At 39.5% G+C, this 20,796-nt stretch overlaps 1 long non-coding RNA gene across 1 annotated transcript in view; it reads left to right on the top strand.

Moving 5' to 3' along the window:
* Positions 1 to 20,796, top strand: part of LOC121478796 — a 333,544-nt gene that overhangs the window by 20,214 nt on the left and 292,534 nt on the right. Inside the window, exon 2 of the long non-coding RNA XR_005984587.1 lies at positions 10,029 to 10,106. This is a non-coding gene — a long non-coding RNA (uncharacterized LOC121478796). The remainder of the gene's footprint in view (positions 1 to 10,028; positions 10,107 to 20,796) is intronic.

Raw genomic sequence — 20,796 nt, 5'->3', positions numbered from 1 at the left:
TCAGCTAATTAAATGCATAACCTTGTGTTACATGTGCTTCTGTTTAAAGACACCTTAAATATATATTGTTGATTAATTACCATTGAACTCATGGCCAACAGCACTATAACTCATGCCTGAACAAAGTTCATCTAATATGTGTATTTTCTCTGTGAGGCACTTCACACCCTTTTTGTACTTAGGACCACTAGACAGCACAGAGCACTGGGCTTGGGAGCCATTTTTTTTTTTAAGATTTTATTTATTTACTCATGAGAGACAGAGAGAGGCAGAGACATAGGCAGAGGGAGGAGAAGCAGGCTCCATGTAGGAGCGCAATGCATGACTCGATTCCAGAACTCAGGGATCACGTCCTGAGCTGATGGCAGACGCTCGACGCTGAGCCACCCAGGCATTCCTGGGAGCCATTTTGAACAGCGAAATCAACCAATACCACACAGAAAAAATCATAGCACTAAAAAGGTATGACAAATGCATTTGTTCACTGTGTGAAAAGTGAAACAAGAAGGTGGAGTGTTGCATGTGTGACCTCACCTAATGTATGCATAGGGTGACCCAGATTTTGGCCATATTCACAAATGACCATGAAAGTGCCACATGTATGGATTTGGGGGTTATAATTACATATAAGTTTTAGCAAGTAGGCAAATTCGCAAATATGGACTCTGTGAATAATGAAGATTGATGTATGTTGTCATATAACCATACTCTTCATAGCTGGCTCTATTTAGTCTATGAAAAGGCAAGAATTCATTGATTCTACTTAGTGGAGTAAAGGCATTTGCCTTCAACTATTGAAAAACTTCTAGAAGCATGTTGATAGAGGCCTGTTATATAAATATATATCATCACTTTGGCAGCATCTTAGCAAAATACAGTATCCAGGGCCCTCATTTATGAACAAACATGGTATCAGGCTTTTTCCAGGTACAATGTATAGGGCGCTAAGGCCAGTGCATGGATCTCTGTTTCAAGGAGCTTGCAATGTCCATGAGAAAGGAGGATCAACTATAACAGTAAACAGTAAGAGCCTAATAGATAGTACAGATAACGGGTATTAGAGAATTTCAAAACCACCACAGGTTGGCTAGTTTTGTTTCCTGTGAGACCAAAGTTCCACATCTGCCTTTTTACCATAGTGCCTAGCATATAGTAGGGGTTCAAAATTATTTATTGAGTGAAAATGAAAATGAAAGTGTTTGAGCTGATGTCTTGGGGCCTTCCATAGGTCAGTTTTCCAAACTCTACTTGATAAATTTCCATGGGATATTTATCAAGTAGAATTACATTTCACAAATCAATTGATTATACTTAGCACTTGTAGACTTTTAGCAATGTAGCATATAGGAATCACCTAGGGGAGATTATCACAATGCAGATTCTGATCAGTAGGTTAGGGATGAGGCTTGAAATTCTGTATTTAGTTTGCTCCTCCCCCCAAACATTTTATTATAAAAAAATCAAATATACAGAAAGATTGAAAGATTTTTACAGTGATTACACACACACATATATATGTACACCATCCATATTTTACAATGAACATTTTACTTCATTGCTTTGCAGACCTAGCTATCCATACCTTTACTTATTCACTTTCTCATTCCTTTATCTTCTTTTTTTTTTTTGATGCATTTGAAAGTAAATTGAAGACATCAGTGCATTCATCCCTCAATAGTTCATCCAGCCTGCATAACTTTAGCTAGAGTTCTGTATATGTTTCTGGATATGAATTTTTAATTTGTTTGGGTAGCAGTTTCTTTATGCATAAAAGTATAAGGTTGGGTAAACTTTCAGGTGAAATTTCTGTGGTTTTATGAGAACTTAATGCCTGGCTTAGTTACAGGGGTTAGAATGTGGGACAAATTAAGAGTAACCCCTAAGTTTTGAACCTTGGGCCAAGAAGGTTTTATTGGAACATAGCCATACTCCCATACTCATGCATTTGTAGTAGTTTCTCACCGTGCTTTCATGCTGCCATGGTAGAGGTGTGTAGTTGTGATAGACACCATATGGTTTATAAAGGCCAAGATGTTTACTATCTGGACATTTACAGAATACATTTGCTGATCCCTGAGGTAAAGAAATAAAAATTACTATGCAGACTGGGAGAGATCTGGAAATTAGAAGAATGAAAACAAACTAAAAAAGTTGGCAAAGTTGACAGAGAGAGTGGGATAACCTAGGTTCTAGAGAATTCAGATGTAAATGCACCTCTAAATAAGATTCCTTTCTAAGGTATGTTGTCCCCCCCCCGCCCCGCCCCCATTCTTTCTTTAATTGAAAAAGGGAAAAGCAATAGTGATTCAAGGTACATCAGTCAACTTAGACTATTCTGTGCTGTAACAAATGGACCCCAAATCCCTGTGGCTTTCAACAGCAGCTCTGCTTGTCCTCCATAGGTTGCCTTTGGTTCAGCTCCATGTTGTCCTCTCTGGACTCAGGTGATAGAGCCTCCACCATCTGGGCTATTAACAGGCTTGTGATAGTCAAGAAAGAGAGAGACAAAACATTAACCAACTCTTAAAGCTTCTTGCTTAGAAATGCACTTATCACCTTTGCTTACATTTCATTGGCCAAAGCAAGTCATGCGGACAGACCTGGGTTCACCAGGATGGGGATCTTTAACACTCCTCCAGAGAGAGGAAGCAGATGAATATGAACAGTAGTGCACTCTTCCTTGCAAGGCAAAACTGTCAAGAGATTTTTGTCATTGTTTAAGGAGCATGGCTTCACTGTGCTTGGAGGAAGAGGGAAGAAACCTACACAGAGTGTTTTCTGAATAATTAATATCCCCTGCTGTTACTTATGGTAGGGGAAGTTTTTCAGCTGGGCTTTGTGAGGTTCTATGTCTGTGGGTTAGACCTGGTAGTCCATACTAGCTCAAGTTAATGATCTAGCACATAGGGATCTTCTGGGGAGATTGTTACAATGCAGATTCTGATCAGTAGGTTAGGAACGAGGTTTGAAATCCTGTATTAAAAAAAAAAATCCTGCATTTCTAATAAGGTCCTGGGGGATGCTGATGCTACCAGTCTATGGACCATACTTTGAGTAGTAACAATGATTTTTATCACCGGATGTTCTAAAACCAAACCGGAAACAGGTATTCATTAACAAACTATCTGGATCAAAAAGGTGAAATAATGAATCCAAAGGGAATAAAGTACCCAATCTGAAATGTTGAACATTTCTGGTCATTGCTCAGGACATCTCCAAGGCAGAGAAGAACCGGATATTGAGAGCAGGATGACGTTTCAAATGATGATGAGAGGATCACATGGAGTCATGACTGGTGGTAGGGCAGTGGGTAGACCAAGAAGTGTGGCCAGAGAAGAGTCAGTTATAGATTTTGAGCTAGAGCAGTTCCACCCAGTGACTTTGGCCATCACCATTCTATCAACACCCTCTTTGTAGTGGAATGTGGGTCAAAGGAAACATCAATATTTTTAGTCGCAGATGGGACTTAGAAACTAGCAGTAAATGTTTTTTGAGCACTCAAACATGAATAGCAGCTTTGTCAGAATTCATATCTTTAGATAGTGGCAGAGAATTCAGTACAGTTAATAAAAGCCATTCAGCAATTTCATTGCTATGAAGTATGTTTCATTTGAGTTTTGATTGTCATAAATATCTTGCTAGTTAAATCTGAAGCAAGACTATAAATATGAGATTTGATGTTTGAAGAGAATATTTTGAGGTGAAATGGTTCTCCAGAACTTTAGCATTGTTCCTTCAAAGGAACATCTGTAGTTATGAGGAACAATTGATTATATTGTTTATTGATTCCTCCTTTTAATGACATTGACAGAAGTGTTTTGGCCATGATTAGCAAGATAAAGCCCATGCGTATATTTCAAATATGTCATGGTTTTTGCATGAATTACTGTTGTATTTAGGTTTTGTGTCACATACATCTGGCATTGAATTCAGACTGCTACCTGCTTGCTAGGATTCCATGGGCAAATATTTAAACTCTGAACCTTATTTCTTTATTTGTGTCTTATAGGTGATATTGCATTAAAGATGGGCTAACTAATGTACATATATATCTTTAAAGATATATATGTATATAGATATATATGTATTTCTATATATATATATATTTAAATATATTTATCTTTAAAGATTTTATTTATTTATTTGAAAGAGAGAGTATGAGCTGGGGGAGAGGGCAGAGGGACATGCAACTCCCTGCTGAGTGAGGAGCCCCATGATATGGGGCTCCATCCCAGGACCCTGGGATCATGACCTGAGCCAAAGGCAGATGCTTAACCTATTGAGCCACTCAGGTGCTCCAGAGCTAACAGTAATATATTTAAAGGACATTACACAGAGTAGGTCCTTAGTGAATGCTGGCTGTATTTTTTTATATTCGTGATACAAATTGAAATCACTCTTGTTTCAACATTTAGAGTGAACCATGTATATGGCTATAGTAAAAAAAAATAGGCAGTAGCAAATATTGGACAGGATATGGAAAAACTGGAACCCTCATACATTGCTGGTGGGATTTTAATATAGTACAGCCACTTTGGAAAACAGTCTGGCATTTTTAAAAAATGTTAAACATAGATTTACCATATGACCCAGAAATTCTACTTCTAGGAATCTACCCAAGTGAAATGAAAATATATTTACAAAAGGCTTGTGTGCCAATGTTCATAGCAGCATTATTCTTAATAGACAAAACAAAACAACTGTCCATCAACCAGTGAATGGATACACAAATTGTAATATATCTATACAATGAACACTGTTTGGCAATAAAAAGGAATGAAGTACTGCTATATGCTACAGTGTGGATGAACCTCAAAAACAATATGCTAAATGAAAGAAGCTAGACACAAAAGATCACATACTGTATGATTCCATTTATATAGCATTCCCATAAAAGGCAAATCTGTAGAGACAGCAAGTAGATTAGGAGTTGACTGGCTCTGGCAGGGGGTGCCAGTGGGTAACTGCACATGGGCTCGAGGTTTCTCTTCGGAAATGGTCTAAAATTAGATAGTGATGATAAGTGCACAGCTCTGTAAATTTACCAAAAAGCATTGCATCGAATGCTGAAACTGGTGAATTCCATAGCATGTAAATTATAACTCAGTAATGCTATTTTTTAAATAAAGTGTGAACTGTGTTCATTTTTTAAATTTTTGCTTATTTCTGTGTAGGTTCTCATTGTCATAAAATGAGGACAATCAGTGAAATACTTTTTCGCTTTCTGAAATGAGGTGGATTCCGGAGCTATCGTGAATGCTTCAGCTTTCTCAACTCAGTAGGGAACGCTTTGGTTTTTCAGGACAGCAAACTGAACCCTGAAACTAATAGCCTGCAGGCACCAGCTGAGGATCGTAACATCTGAAAACAATAGAAAGTCCAGTCAGTAAATGCAAATCAATAACACTGGCTGATGATTCCACGTAAGTAAAGAGAGATTTTTAAGATGGAGTGTCTTGACTCTAGCCATTAAACTTCTCATTCACCAGTTCTTCATTAAATGCCTGCCTTAACCAGGGCAATTGAGTCTAAGATATCAGACATTTTTGAGTTATGGAGATCACCTGCTTCATTTTTGGCCTTGGGCACATGATAAAAGGAACTGAGTTGAATATTCCCCCAGAGAATGATGTAAGGAGAGGTAATTGACAGCACCTGGAAGATACCATCTTGGAACAACTGCCATAGATATGCTTATGGAAGCATAAGTACATTTAAGAAGAGGCACCAAGTCTCATTGTGTTAAAATGCTAGGGACCTCATTCAAGCATCAGATTTAAGAACTAGGTGTGTGCTTACGTGTGTGTGTGTGTGTGTGTGTGTGATAGAGACAGAGAGAGAGAGAGAGAGAGAGAGAGAGACAGAGAGAGACAGAGAGAGACAGAGAGAAAGAGAGAATTCTCTGGCCTTATTTTTGAGAATGGGAATGGCTTGGGAACCCAGGTGGCTGGCTCAGTGGTTGAGCGTCTGCCTTGGGCTCAGGTTATGATCCCAGGGTCCTGGGATCAAGTTTTGCATTGGGCTCCCCGCAGGGAGCCTGCTTCTTCCTCTGCCTATGTCTCTGCCTCTCTCTGTGTGTCTCTATTTGTTTCTTTTGTAGGGATCTCATTGTGGGGGTGCAATCCTAGCATTCTCCTGATCAGATAGACTAACACATATACTTTATCAGCCTTCTTTGGTTGGTAGTAAGTGAGCAATAGGAATAGAAGGTGTCCCAAAGTTGCTACCCAAACAGCAAAAACAAAAACAACTCATTTCTCAGTGCACAATATGAGGATCACTGGTATCAGAATAACCTTGTAGGGGGCAAGAAGTGTGAGTATCTTATTTTAAAAATCAGAGACGTGAGTGGCTGTACTATGCCATGCTCTGTTTCTGAGGAAACAGCAATGCATAAAAGAGACCAAAGTCCCTGCTTCATGGAGTACTCGTTCTACTAAATTGTTCTCCAACGGTAGGCCCTGAACCAACCGCATCTCCTTTGCTTGGGTACATAGACATGTACAGTTTCTGGCCTTGCACTTGACCTAACAAATCAGAAACTTTGAGGGGGCAGCCTGACAATACAAATGCTAATAAGCTCTCTAAGTGTTGATGTGGGATAAGTGTTTGAGAAGCACTCTTTGAGGGCAGGGTTTCTCAACTTTAGCACTGTTGACATTTTGGGCTAGAAAATTCTTTGTTGTGGGGCTGTCCTGAGCAGTGTAAGATTTTTAGCACAAAAGATGCCATGTAGCTCTCTACCCTAGTTTTGACAATAAAGAATGTCTCCAGATAGTGTGAAATGTCTCCTGGGGGTGCAGAATCATCCCAGGTGAAAACCAGTGCCTTAGGGCAAGCCTGTTCAAGGTGGCTTGCTGACTGGTACTATTAGCATCACTTCAATCAAATCTCTAGGGTGAATGAGGAATCCACGTTTCAAAAAGTCCTTCTAGTGATTGTGATGCTGCTAAGGTTCAAGAACCACCATCCTAGTGGAAGAGATAGACACATGCAAACCATTCAGAATGAGTAGTGTGCTATACATAAGATCTGTAAGAAGGAGTGTCTTCACTTTACCCATTCAACATCTCCTTTCAGAAGGATAAGGAGGATATGGAAGGAGGACAGGGTGTTCCCAGGAAGAGAAAGGTTGTAGTTTTAAATAATATAGTCACGGAAGGTTTCATTGAGAAGGTGATTGATCAAAGAGTGAAGGAAGTGAGGAGTGAAGAGAGAATAGGGAAGAATGCTCTGGGCATTGAGAAGGGAAAGAGCAAAGGCCCTGGGGCAGATGTATGTCTAGTAGGTAGCCCAGGGTGACCAAGTAGAGGAGTCTGGGAGTAAAGTAGTTAGAAAACAAGTAAGAGAAGTAATACATGGATGAATCAATGAACAAGTTTACCTTGACTTCTATCTATGCAGGTTATGTAGCTTTCAGTGTATTTTGTGATCTTTTTAGACCTCAGCTTTTTCTTTTATAAAGCAGGATTAATACTTGTTCCCTAGAAGTCTGCTTTGAAAAATAAAATGCTCAAATGATGGTAAACTTTCAAGAGGTTTGTCAGATTACATTGCTTATAGTATGTGATCAATAAATTGTATATGTGTTATAAAAAACAAAACTAAACCTAGGAAAATTTAGACCTACCATGTCTGAATCTCTGTGATGGAGACTGGTAATCTGGGCTTGTAGTAAGTCCCGCAAAATGATTCTTGAATATGTACACTATTTTGACTCTTTATTCTGCTCATATACAGTATTTGTATCCTGGTCCCATTGATTATTTGAAATGCCTTGTCAGTAGAATTTTTCAGGTGTGAATATTAACATATGAGGTTCCAAGGCTTTCCTAAGAAGGAACCAAATTGTAGATCAATATGGCAAGTTCAGGAGATTACACTGAGAGGCTTTTAACTTCTGGGTGAAGCTCTCTAGGGTGAACATTCAGAAGAGGACTCCAGGGGAACTGACCCTTTTTTGGTTTGCTCCAGCCAAACAACAATACTAAGAAATAGAAATACTTCGTGATCCACTGTGCAATGAAAATAACTGTGAGGTAAATAAGGTATTATGTTGACTATGATGTCCCTAAGGTTGGTACATTTATCCAAGCAAAAGATTCCTTGTACCCAGTTATGTGTTTGTTTGGTCTTTTCTTTTCTTTTCTTTTCTTTTCTTTTTTTTCTTTTCTTTTCTTTCTTTTCTTTTCTCAATCCACCTCTCCCTGATGAGTTGCCTGTCTTTATCATTATGCTTTGGTAACTTAATATGATAACCTTGAACTTTTGTAAACACCTCTCCTCTTAAAGGCTCGGTGTTTGGGGCCATTTTCAGTTTTTAAAAATAAGCTATTCTTCAATATGTTACTCTCTGGTTATTTTGCTCCACCTTATTTGCCTTAGGGAACCTCAGAGATTAAATCTTACCAAATCTTGAAGCTGCCATGATTTGAACTGCTAGGTTTTTCTGCCTTAATTTCCCCTCTGTGAGTTCAAGAGGTCAGACGTAGTTTGAGGCAACACTTAAAGAGTCTGTATCTTGAAAAAGCAATTGGATTAGTTGGGTTGAATCTCTTTCCTTTTTTTTTCCACATTGAAATGATGGGGTGGGAGAGTGTCAAGATGAGGTTTAAATTGATTTATTTGGAGATAAAATGCACCAAAGCTGAAGAGGAAATGCCTTCTCATTATTTAGTTGGTGAGCTGCACCTGAGAGTTCATGATGATGCCAAGAGTATAAGTGAAAGCACCCAGTTTTTGTTCAGTTAATTCACACATACATTATAAATATTATAAATTAATTATAATACTCATAAGATATATACCCAAGCAATTTAAGGAAGTTTAAAAAAGCAAGGGTGTTGCAGTTTGTCTATCTACTGAACTACATTACTTTTAACAACTTCTCATTTTAGGCCCCTGCAATATTTAATTTATCACCCCTTCAATTTCACCCACTAGAGAATTGAGAATTAAGGATATTTTCGCCTGTTCCAAAGCTCTTATGAACTTTCACCTTCAAGGATTAGGCACAACACAGTCACCAAACCTTTTCCCCACTACAGTGTCCGCCAAAAGACATTTTCAATTAAAGTTGCTCCTAAGAGTATCAGAAAAAATAAAGGACACCTGGTTAAATTAGAATTTCAGATAAACAGCAAGTACATTTTTAGTGCACATATTTTCCATGCACTATTTGGGATATACAAATCTATTTGTGGTCTGTCTGAAACAACATTAATTGGGAAGTCTTGTAGTAATTTGTTAAATCAGGCCACCCTATTGGCTTCTCTTGGGATTGATGTTATTGGACGACAGGAATATCCAATTGTGATCATTAAGCTTCAACCTAAGGGAATTCTTGGAGACAAGTTATTTGGCTTCTCTACCAGAAGGAAATTAGGACCAAATTCTATTCTCTGAAGAAAAGACAATTTAGAACCTAAGACTTCATTTTTTTGAGAAAACAGCTAGGGTCAAAAGCCACTGTCATGTTTCCCTAAGATGAGTGAGGCAGGAATTAGAGGTATTTCTCCTTAGGCCCTAGGGTGAATATTACCATGTGAAAAATGAAGAACCCAAGAAGATCACAACATGTCTCTTTTTCTCTTTTAAGTCTTCATGGATCTGGGTCACAGCTGAACTTTTATACAATCTACTTTTCAATTTGTTAGGGGATCAAAGGTCTATCCTAAAGGTAGCTACACCATTATCACATTTATCATCTGTGTGAATCCTTTTGCATACAGAAATACCTAGTTACATCTGAGTCCCATTAATACAAAGCTTAGCACAAAGAAACCTGTGCCTCCTCACTTGCTTTTCTTCCTCTCGATGATCATGGCTACGGTGGACACAGTCCAGCTTGGTTTGAGATTTAGCAAAGGGGCTTGGTGGTTTCTTCTCATTATGACAAGGATGAACTTGTCACGTCGTGGAAAACGAGGTATTGTGAAGAAGGAGGCAAAGACCTGGAATAATCAAATCTACTTTTTTTTTTTTGGCATTATGTTAAGACCACTAACTCAAGGTATTTGTTATTACAGGATTCTGAATATTACTATGAAGTGACAGTCACCTTCCTTTTCATCTAGAGAACTGTTCTCAGGATCTACAGAAGAGAGGTATGCTCAGATTTACTCCTTTTAAACTCCTTAATACTCTTATTAGAAGCTACGTTCAGTAATTCCCTTTGTAATCCGCCTTATCTGGCTTCTGGAGTATTTATTTTGATTAATCACTTTGATCCATGGTAATAATTTCTTGCCAGGAAAAGCTCTGAGGAAAGAAATGATGTGCTGTTTTATGCTGAAGTATCTCCTGAAGGAACATGGTTCTGGGGGTTAAACAGCTCTAAGTCTGTTGAAGGTGGGGAGGTGAGTGGCCACTGGTAAAGTGAGGATGGATGCTGAGGGGAGGCATTTGTGTCAGAGCTATGTGGTAAAATAGGAACAGAGTTTCTCCTAAACCCTCCCCCCACCGCCCCCACCATAGTTATAATAAACAGTTTAACATCAAAATGACTGCAGGCGTCCTGTTATTGTACTCACCTGGAAGTGAAACAAAACAGCCTTTTCTCACTTCAGAGGACTGGAGTTTCAAACTGTGATATTCTGTTCTAAAAAGGATTTAGAATTCTAAATTTTTTGGGTTTCACATGTCCTACAAAATCCTAAACGCAACTGATAACTGTCTGCTAGACCATTATATTTTCCAGGGGTGAGATACACAAAGATAACAAAATCAGAAACATTAGCTTTATATATTTGCTGTTGGAAGTGGGAGGGCTTGAAAGTTTAGATCAGATGTTTGCAGACTTCTGTAAAGGGACTAAATAGTAAACATTTTAGGGTTTGTGGGCCTTACGGTTTCCTTTACTCAATTTGGCCTTTACTCAATTGTAGAAGGAAAGCAGTATTAGGCCACATACAAGTGAAGGAGTGCAGACACTGAAATCTGATGTTGACTGTTGACTGTTGACATTCTCATGTATCCTCAAAAAATTTTTGTAAAGATATTCTTTGAGAGCACGAGGTTGCTCATGAGCAGGGGAAGGACAGAGGGAGAGGGAGAAGCAGGCTCCCCACTGAGCAGGGAGCCTAATAGGGGACCCATTCTCGGGGCTCCATGATCATGACCTGAGCAGAAGGCGGACACAACCAACTGAGCCAGCCAGGCACCCCTGTAATTTTATTTTGTGTGTTTTGTATCACGTTTTTGTTTTCTAGCTCAAAGGCTAGATTTGGCCTTAGGTTGTAGTTCGCCTCTGCTTTAGATCCTAAACCAAGGCAAAGCCTCCTGCGAATCTCTGCATACTTTGTACTCATTAACATTGCAGAGACCTTATGCTACACTCCTGTTATAGTTTTCCAAAAAGACCCAGGCCCAAGGCAGAAGTGGTTAGTGCCTCACGGGGCCGGACAGCATATCTTAAGCTGTGCCTTGTGGGAGGAGGAAGGAGCGTCAGGTATTGACGATAACCTGGTCTGGCTGTTTATTGCCAGACGTCTGTGGACAAACCTTGTGCACCTGGGCTGTTCTGCTTCCCAACTAGTGACCTTCCACCTGCTTTAACTTTAGTCTTGTAGCTCTTAAACTAGTTAGCAGAACTTTAGGGAGCTAGAAGTTTGGCAGCTGTTTTTCAACATAGCAGAAGGTCAGAAGGCAGAAGGTTTCTTTATATTACATTTTTATTGTTTCTCTGTGATTAAAGGGTTTGATTTCAAACACTTGACAAGAGTTGTTTGAACATAGATCTGCCTCAGCGTAGGCAAACTCAAGTGAAAAAAACTAACAAACCCGTGGACCCCCTCCCATCCTTTATTCTCTACACCAAATAAATAGATCAATTGGGGCATGATGATTGAACAAAAATAATTCTTTGCAAAACAAATAATTGTAAGCAGTTCTCAAATGTGTTCTTAAAATCACTGAAGCTTTCTCTAAATAATACACTCGCTGAATGTTGAAAATAAGACTATATGTAAAAATGAAAAGCTTTCCTTCCTTGTGTGAGCTAATAATGTGCTGTGTTACCTTAGATAGGTTACTTCACTTCTCTGTACCTGAGTTAAATAAAATGAGGAACTTGAGGCATATGAATTCAAAGGGTTCCTGGGTACACCTAGAAAGATGAAATAATAGAATATAGAGTGTAGGTGTCTCATAACCACTGAGTAAAAGAGCATTATTTTCTCACCATGGTGTTACGGGCTTAATTATGTTCCTCCAAAATTAATATATATTGCAGTCCTAACCCTGTATTACCTCAGAATGTGACCAGGTTTGGAGACTGGGCTTTTGAAGTGGCAATTAAGGTTAAGTGAGGTCACATGGGTGCACCCTAACCCAGGTGACAGTCTTTGGAGATAGGCCTTCAAAGAGGGTACTGAATGAGACAGTAGGCTGGGGCCATCAGATGACAGCCTTTGGTGCCTTTTAGAGAGCTACTAGGGATGCTCTAGGACAGAGTGAAGGCCATGTGAGGACACAGAAAAAAGCTGCATGCAAGCTAAGGAGAGTGGCCTCAGGGAGAAGCCAGAACTGCAACCACCTAGATATTTTAGCCTTGTCTAGAACTTAGAGAAATTTCTTAAGGCACCCAGTCTGTAGTATTTTGTTATGACAGCCTTAGCACACTAATATACGTAGTGCTGCAAAGAATGTGTGTAGGAGTGCCGTAGTTGAGCTGACCTCATGAAGCAAAGGAGTAGTGTGAACTTGATTCCCTCCCCATTCCTTGCTCCACCTGACCACTCCTGGTCTGGAGCACAGGGTGGGGTTGGACTTGAAAGAAGAGGTGAGGGGCGCCTGAGTGGCTCAGTGGTTGAGCGTCTGCCTTCAGCTCAGGTCATGATCTCGGAGTTCTGGGATCGAGTCCTACATTGGACTTCTAGTGGAGAGCCTGCTTCTCCCTCTGCCTATGTCTCTTTCATGAATAAGTAAATAAAATCTTAGAAGGAAAGGAAAGAAAGATCATTGGATTGTGTGGGCCTTCTTGGCTTTCTTTGGAGAAAAGTTTCAGGGTTCTGGACATCAATAAAAGATAAAATCTTAATCTGTTAGCAGCATATTTTTCATATGTCTTAGTGAGAATTCAGAGTTAAACTTATTTCTTATTTGCCAGATACTGCTTTCATACCATTATTGATATAGAGAAGCCATTCTCAGATGTTTTTGTCTCTTTCATACCCTTCAGTCCTACAGGACTTCAAAGCTTTTATATGTGGGGTATGGCTATAGATATTTATATATTAGAAAGTAAAAATGAGAAATTTGCTAATCACTTCATTTAGAATAAGCCTATTAACACAAATAACATTTTTTATGAAAAGGGCTTTTCCCAAAGCAAAAACAGTGAAGAGCAGAACCTTTTCCTCCACATTTTTGTAAGTTTTTTTAGTGTCTAGCCTAGTAGAAGGTAGCTGGATTAGCATATCTGCTTCTGCCTTCACACTGTTGCGATATCACATATTATACTAGATTCCAGAGAATTGCAGTATATGCAAGAGCATGAGAAAGGCAGGTGCCACCTTGGCATCAGGAGGAAAGTACTTGAGGCTTCATGGATGTCCTGCACAGCCCTATCAGGACTTGTGAGATCAGTTTGAGAACCTCTGCTAGGGCAATATACCCAGGAAAAGGTGATTTATGGTTTCTCTAGTAAGACTTGGTTGCCTGCCCTGTTGACCAGGCACAAACTTCTCCTTGTAGTTGCCTTTTTAAAACTGACTAAAATGGTTGTCAGTGGAACACTTGTAAAAATGTAACTGAACAACTCAAAATTAGGACCACTTTGTATGTAGGGCACAAATGGCCCTGCACAATTTAAAGGTATGGCTGAAAATAAATGAAGGCAAAGAAGAACTGTTGCTTGTAACCCACATGGCCTGTAAGGCATAGTGGGGTTTTTTGGTTTATTTTTTGCACCTGATATAGATTTGCATTTACCTATGCATAGGATCTGTCTCCATCAGTCACGTGTTTGACGGCTACTAAAGACTGCAGTGATTAGAAAATATAAGGCAGAGAATTTGAGCTATATGGCTTTTTATCCTATGAATGAGAAAATGAATGTCCATATAGGCTGGATGTGTTGCCCAGGATTACCCAACCAAGAAATACAGCACTTGAGATAGGAAAGACCTTGTTTTTACGTGGTATTATGCCATACCTATACTACTATCCTCGGCCAGCTTAGCATCTCAAGCTGAATGTAATTGTGAACTAAATCAGAGACTATAGAGTCCAAGGGTGATCATTTGGTTGTATAAAGACTTGTGAAGACTGGAGTCAAGAGAGAAAAATAATAAGACTTCAGTGGATTTGGGGCAAACTTTGAAATTCAGGGAGGGATAGGATGGGAACAGGTTAACCCAGTGAAAGGAAGAATTTTGAAAAAAAGCATAGGGGCAGGTGGCCAGGAAAAAAAGCTTTGTGAACATGCTGGTGGAGAGGTGGTGGTGATCAGGGGTGAGGGGAACAGTTGCTGAGGAATAAGGAGCAAGGAGACTGACAGATTGGGTGGTGGTAGCAACACCCTCTCTGAATCCAAGCTTCCATTTGTGAGACGCTTCATCTAACAGGGGTGGCAGGTAAGTGGCTCTTACCTGGAGCTTGACAAAGGGTTCCATCCAAGCTTTTGGCCCTGAAACTCTCATCAATGAACCAACCCAGCTAACTAGCCACAGATGTTTTGTTTATAACCGGAGGAATTCATGTGAGGTTGGTGATGACATTTCCCTGTCTATAAAATGCTGATAGTTAAACAGTGATACTCTGTGCAGCATTTGGAATCTCCATCTTGAGAGGCAGTTCTTAAGTGTAATGGTTTAATGGTCATTTAGCATGATGGGCCTTTGGAGTGTAATATCATTTGCCTGCCAGTTAAAATGAACGCTTCTCTGTGGGAAGTCAAAGATCATGTCAGCATAACTTGGGTTAGGTGAAGGAGCGCATCAAGATGTGAATGCTAAAATTGAGAATAGGGAATAAAATCTCTTGTATGCCTAGCCTGTTCATAAATCCAGTGTAATTAAAGAACACCACTAATACCTACCAAATGGGAAATACACTCTGAATTGATGAAAAGTTTCACTTATTTCTAAAGAAGTGATGCTTTATTGTCTTATCTATTTTTCACCTGTCCCCTGCGTAATGCTTTTCTAATTTATTGATAAGGTTGGGGTTACCACAATAAGGAAGCTGAACTTCTTGCCTGTCCTGATGCTGCTGTGTCCCTCCTCTTGCTGCATTTGTGGAGGGAGGAGGTGTGGTCCCTGCCTTTCAGGGCCAGTGTCACACCCTTAGCCTCTCAAGGGGGCCTCTTCCCCATTCAGGAGCGTCATTGCTCCAATTTACCCTTCTCTCTCCTATTCTCTTCCATCTGTCTCTGCTCACAGATTGTTTCTTTTTCCTTCACTTAGAAAAGTTCCCTGGCTGTTTGGACATACTTGTGTTACCCTCTGCACATAACCTTGAGCTGTGCACAGTCACTGACACGCTGGCTGCTCCTGGGGTAGGCACTATTGCATGCCTATGGCATGGCGGGGGCTGCAACTGATCACATCCATGTTCTTGGCTCTCTTGTCTGGTTCATCATCTTTCACAGTGTTTCCTCTTATTTTTTGGTCAGGATTGGTGGTCTACCTTCCTTGCTCCTGCTCCGTGCTCATCATGGGCAGTGTCACCTGCACCCAACTTTTCATAAGCATCTTACCCTGCCTTTGAATGTATATACCTTCAGCTCTGCTCTTTCCTTTAAGCTCCAGAGCCAGATACTCAACTGATAATCATCCACGTCTACCTCCAACTCACCATCTCAAAGCCAGACTTCAACATTGTCCTCCTTTACTGCTAGGCACAGCTGCTGTCCTCCACATCCTGGAGCAGGGGTCCACAAGCTGTAGCCAGTTGGCCAAATTCAGCCTGTACACGGTTCTGTAAATGATTTATTGGAACATACTCCTACCCATTTTTTTAAAGTATTTTCAAGGGGACTGAGTGACCTGTAAAATGTAAGATATTTATATCTGACTGCCCCCTGCTTTTTAAAAAATATTTTCTGTATTTATTCATGAGAGATACACAGAGGCAGAGACATAGGTAGAAGGAGAAGCAGGCTCCCTGCAGGAGCCCGATGTAGGACTCAATCCCAAGACCCCGGGATCACACCCTGAGCTGAAGACAGGTGCTCGACCACTGAGCCACCCAGGCATCCCTATATCTGAGCCTTTACAGAAGGAATCTGTCAACCCCTGTCCTGGAACACCAAAATCCTTTGAAGGGCTTGATAGTACCCACCAAAGGTTTTTATCTCCAGAGTTTTTTTTATTCAGAGATTGGAGAATTTGCATTTGTAACAAGTTCCCAGGTAATGCTGGTCTGGGAGCTACCCATTGAACAGACTCCCAGAACAGTGTTCTCAATTACATTGTCATTCACTTCGATCTTCCAAATGAGCTTAAATTTCTCCTCCTCATCAAATCTACATACTGAAATGATTTTTTAGAAATACACCTTCATCTAAAACGTGACAAGTTTTCAGGGACTTCGTCTTACCTACAGGTAGGTTTCATCTCCTTGAACAAAGTATGGATCCCAGTAAAAGGAAAATGACAGAAACCACAATAGTTAACAGCATGAGCGGTCTTTATTTTGTATCAAGCCCTTGACAGCATTAACTCATGGAATCCTCACAGTGACCCAGTGTGGTAGGAACATTTATCAATTCCATTTTCCAGATGAGCACACGGAGATTCAGTGCCAAGGTCATGGGGCAGGAAGGTGGTACAATCAAAATTTGAACCTGAGCAGTCTGGATGCAGAGCCTATCTATGCTGCACTGAATCTCTTTATAGCCCCTTACTCAATGCCCCCCCCCACCTTAGTTTTGTTACAGTATTACCTTAATAGGTACAATTAGAAACCTAGATACATTCTCCTGTGCTAATAGTTCCCGTACAACTATAAAACCAAACCAAAGTGAATACAAAGACACAATTCCAATAAAATCTAAGTTAACATTAAATTGATGTTACACATGATACTGAATATTTTACTAAATATTAATTGTCTTTTGCAACATGAATTGGTATCTATTTGCTACAGTGAGGCTCTTGTGGGTTCAACCTAACTACAGCCTGAGGCATGTTCTGTTATTGCATTTCTTTTTCAAACTCCTGTGAAACCATTTTTACACAATAATATAATGATAATTTGCCTGAATGTGTCATACAAATATTGTGTTGACCTCATTTCCCCTCATCAAACTTTCTAGGTAGTAAGACTTGCCACCCATGCCATCAAAAGAAAAGTGTTGGCTCTAAATCCTAGAGGGATTCTGTGCTTTCAGGTGGTTAGTCACAGACCCTCGTTTAAGGAATCTGAAGTGTAGCTCCTCGGCGGACATCTAGAGCCCTTCACAGTGGATCCCAGGATACCCCTCCTTACTTCCTCTTACTACTTTCTTGTCTTTTAAATTTCACCAGTACTAAACTGCATGTAAGCTTAGGTGTCCAGTGAATTGCTTCATTTTTTCAGGCCTTGGTAAGAACTCTTCTGAATGACTCCTCCAATCCTTAAGCCCACCCCTCAAATCCAGTGTACTCCCAAGCCCTAGTCATCCTGTAAAATTCCATTTGAGCACAGACTTCTCAGCAACCCACAAAATGGCCTGTGTGTAGCAGAACAAACTAATGCCTCAGTAATGCCCGGCAAGGTCCTTGTGAGCTACCTTCTGTCCTACACTGTGGTTCGAGGTGAGCTCCACAGTGTCACAGCAAGCTTTAAGAAATAGGCTTTGTGAAGAATGAGAACACTGAAAAAGCCAGAAGCATCAAGAGAAGCAGTTTTGTAGGTCCACTAACTTCCTCTCACCCTCCAAACTGTGCTGCTGGGTCCCAGTACTTGCTGGCCTCACACTGGGGGATTTAGGTTCCACATGTAAAGTATTCTCCCTCTGTTTCTCTTCCTTTTCCAGGGAAAGCTTGAGGGAGCATCTTTCTCAGTGGAGGGATAATCAGACCTGCTTGGCAGCAGACAGACTGGGTCTTGGAGTAGCAGCTATTCAATAGAGTTGTCTTGGAAAACCAGCTGCCCAGCATCTGGATACCTTAAAACCCATCGAAAGTTGCTTATTCGTCCTGTGGGAGGAAGGGAGCCTGCTGAAGTTGGGTCATTGGTCCCTGTGGAGGCTGACTTTGGGTGCAGTCCCAATAAATGGCTGAAGGGGGAACTGCTTCAGTATTCAGGCAACTTGGAATTGGACCTCTGTGTTCTTTTCAGGTCTGCTTGCACACTCCTCTGCCCTCGTAATGTTCCAGTCCTGTCAGGTCTTTAGTGGCCCATTAAGTTGAAAAATCAACTTTGGAAATTCTTCTAAGAAAAATGTACAAAAATAACAAAAGAATGTGTAGAGGCTTGGGATTTTTCCATTGACTACCATTGAAATCAAATTGAACACCAGGCAGATTTCCAAGTCAAGTGTCAAATAATGAGTCCCCATTGAGAGCAAAGTAGTTACAGTGAGATTATAGGTGCCTATTGAAGTGATCAGAGATTGACAACTCCTTTCTACGAAGGAAAGTGCAATTCTATATCTCTGGATGGGTTATACAGAAAATAGGGCTTGATATGTGTGTTGTAAGAACTATCAAATTAAAATAATTTTGCTGGGCCACGTTAGCACTGAAAATTCAATCCTTTCAATGCTGATTCGGTAACAGTATAAAGTGCATGTGTTACATGTGGGTGTTAGTTTCTTTTAAAATCTATCCTGATACTGTCTGGATGTAGAAAATCAAGGTTTTTGAAATCCAAATAATTCATTTAATATACAACAAGAATAGAAGACACTTCAGAAGCACATCTATAACACATGATAGCATACTTAGTGTTGAATCCACTTTGAAGACTGATAAGGCTTTTAAAAAGTAAATCACTGTCAAAATACTTCATATGTTAATATCATTTGTGGCTACTTTCCATTTCTGTTTCTGTGAAGCAAGAAATCAACAGTCTATCTCCCTTTTGTACAAAAAACTGAATAATTCTTAATACAGTGTAGTTCTTTATTCACTTAAGTAGATGTTGTTATAAATGCCTTACAGTGAACGTACACTTAAAATCATTCGTTGCAGTTGTTTGTATATGATTCTTTCATAATATTAAGTTGGCTTGTAAATCTGATCAACTTTCTTATTTGTGTGCCTTATTTTTATATTGGAAAAAATCTGATATGAGGTACAGAGTGGATTTATAGAGTTCAGAATATATGGCTCTTATACAAATATGAAACTAACTTAAACCAACTAAAATAATGCTTTATGATCCTTATAAAATTTAGTTTAACACTTCTTTTAATTGGATAATTACGTTCAAAATCAAAACTTTGGAAAAGGGAAAAATAAAGATGAATCACTCAAAGATTCCAGCTTTCTAGAATGTACACATATGGGTTAATGTCCTTCCTCTAAATTTAGCATTATATAAGTCAAAAGTTCTCTAAGCAATAACCTGTTGCCTGTCATTAAATATCAAAAATTGGCTTTTATTTTTTTTTTCGTATCTAGATAATTATCTGTTGTATGGATACATGATAGTGTATAGTAACTATTCCTTTTGGTAGACCTAAAATACTTCGAATTTTTGCATCTTATGAAAAACCAACATACGTTTATCATCATTATTTCTTTAGGGTGAGTTCTTAGAAATGGAGCTATAAGATCACTAAGTCAAGGGGGGTCTTTATTCATGCCGACGGAGTGTTTTTCAGGAGAGGTAGATGAATTTACATTGCTATCAGCGAATTAAATTATTCATTTTACTAGTTTGCCAGTATAAGATTTTATAATTTTTAAAAATACCATTTGGTAAGTCATCTCTGCCGTCTGCTGTGAGATACTTTGTCATTAGGTCTATTCCTGGTTTCTGCATTTGATTCCATGGGTGCATCTGTTGATTCCTTAATTATTATAATTTTATGACCTTTAATAATTGAGGGAGTCAGTCCCTCTTATTATTCTTTTTGTTGTTTTCAGAATTTCATGGTCAAACCTGCCTACTTATTTGATGGTCTGATTCACATTTGTATAGCTCAGGGAGACTTTTGAGTGTGGTATTCTTTCTCCAATCCAGAGTGATTGGCTTACTTCTATGGTTATCCATATATTTTTTTTTCATGTTGGAAACCTGATGACTTTACCAAGGTGCCGCCTTGTTGATCACTTATTCTTTATCTTCCCTCCTGCCTGCTAGGACATGGTATAGACCTTTTTCATTTGTTGGTTTGGACCTGCCTTTATTTCAGAGAATTATTTGTAACTATTTTTGTTACTCATTTTGTTAAGACTATGTTTATAATTTTAATAATTTACTAGAATATATTTGCATTTCTTGTATAACCTTGATTCGATTTAGATATCAGTAATTTTTTTCTCCATTTTAACATGCAAATTTCATTTTGCTATTTCTCCTGGCCTGTTTTACATATATACAGAATCTCACCCCCTCCACTGCTATTACCCTGGTCTGATCCACTGTCCTCTCTTGCCTCCCAGTGGACCTGTGCTTTGTACTTTTGCCCTTCTACCGACTATTTTTAACACAACCATTGGTGTTCCGGTAACGTGGGTCCTGACACTCTTCAAAGTCCTGGAATGGTTCCCTATTTAACTTGGATAAAAGCCAAAATCCTTACAGTGGCCTACAAGGACCTACAGACTTTGTTTTCCTTCACCTTCCCGTAACATGTGTATTATCTTTCCGACTCCTCTGTAGCAGCATTATTCGTCTTGCACTGTGTCCCAGCATCAC

This window comes from Vulpes lagopus, chromosome 19 (genome assembly GCF_018345385.1).
Source record: "Vulpes lagopus strain Blue_001 chromosome 19, ASM1834538v1, whole genome shotgun sequence".
NCBI classification, from domain to species: Eukaryota; Metazoa; Chordata; class Mammalia; order Carnivora; family Canidae; genus Vulpes; species Vulpes lagopus.
The sequence above is the reverse complement of the archived record's forward strand: the minus strand, read 5'-3'. Positions and strand labels throughout refer to the sequence as shown.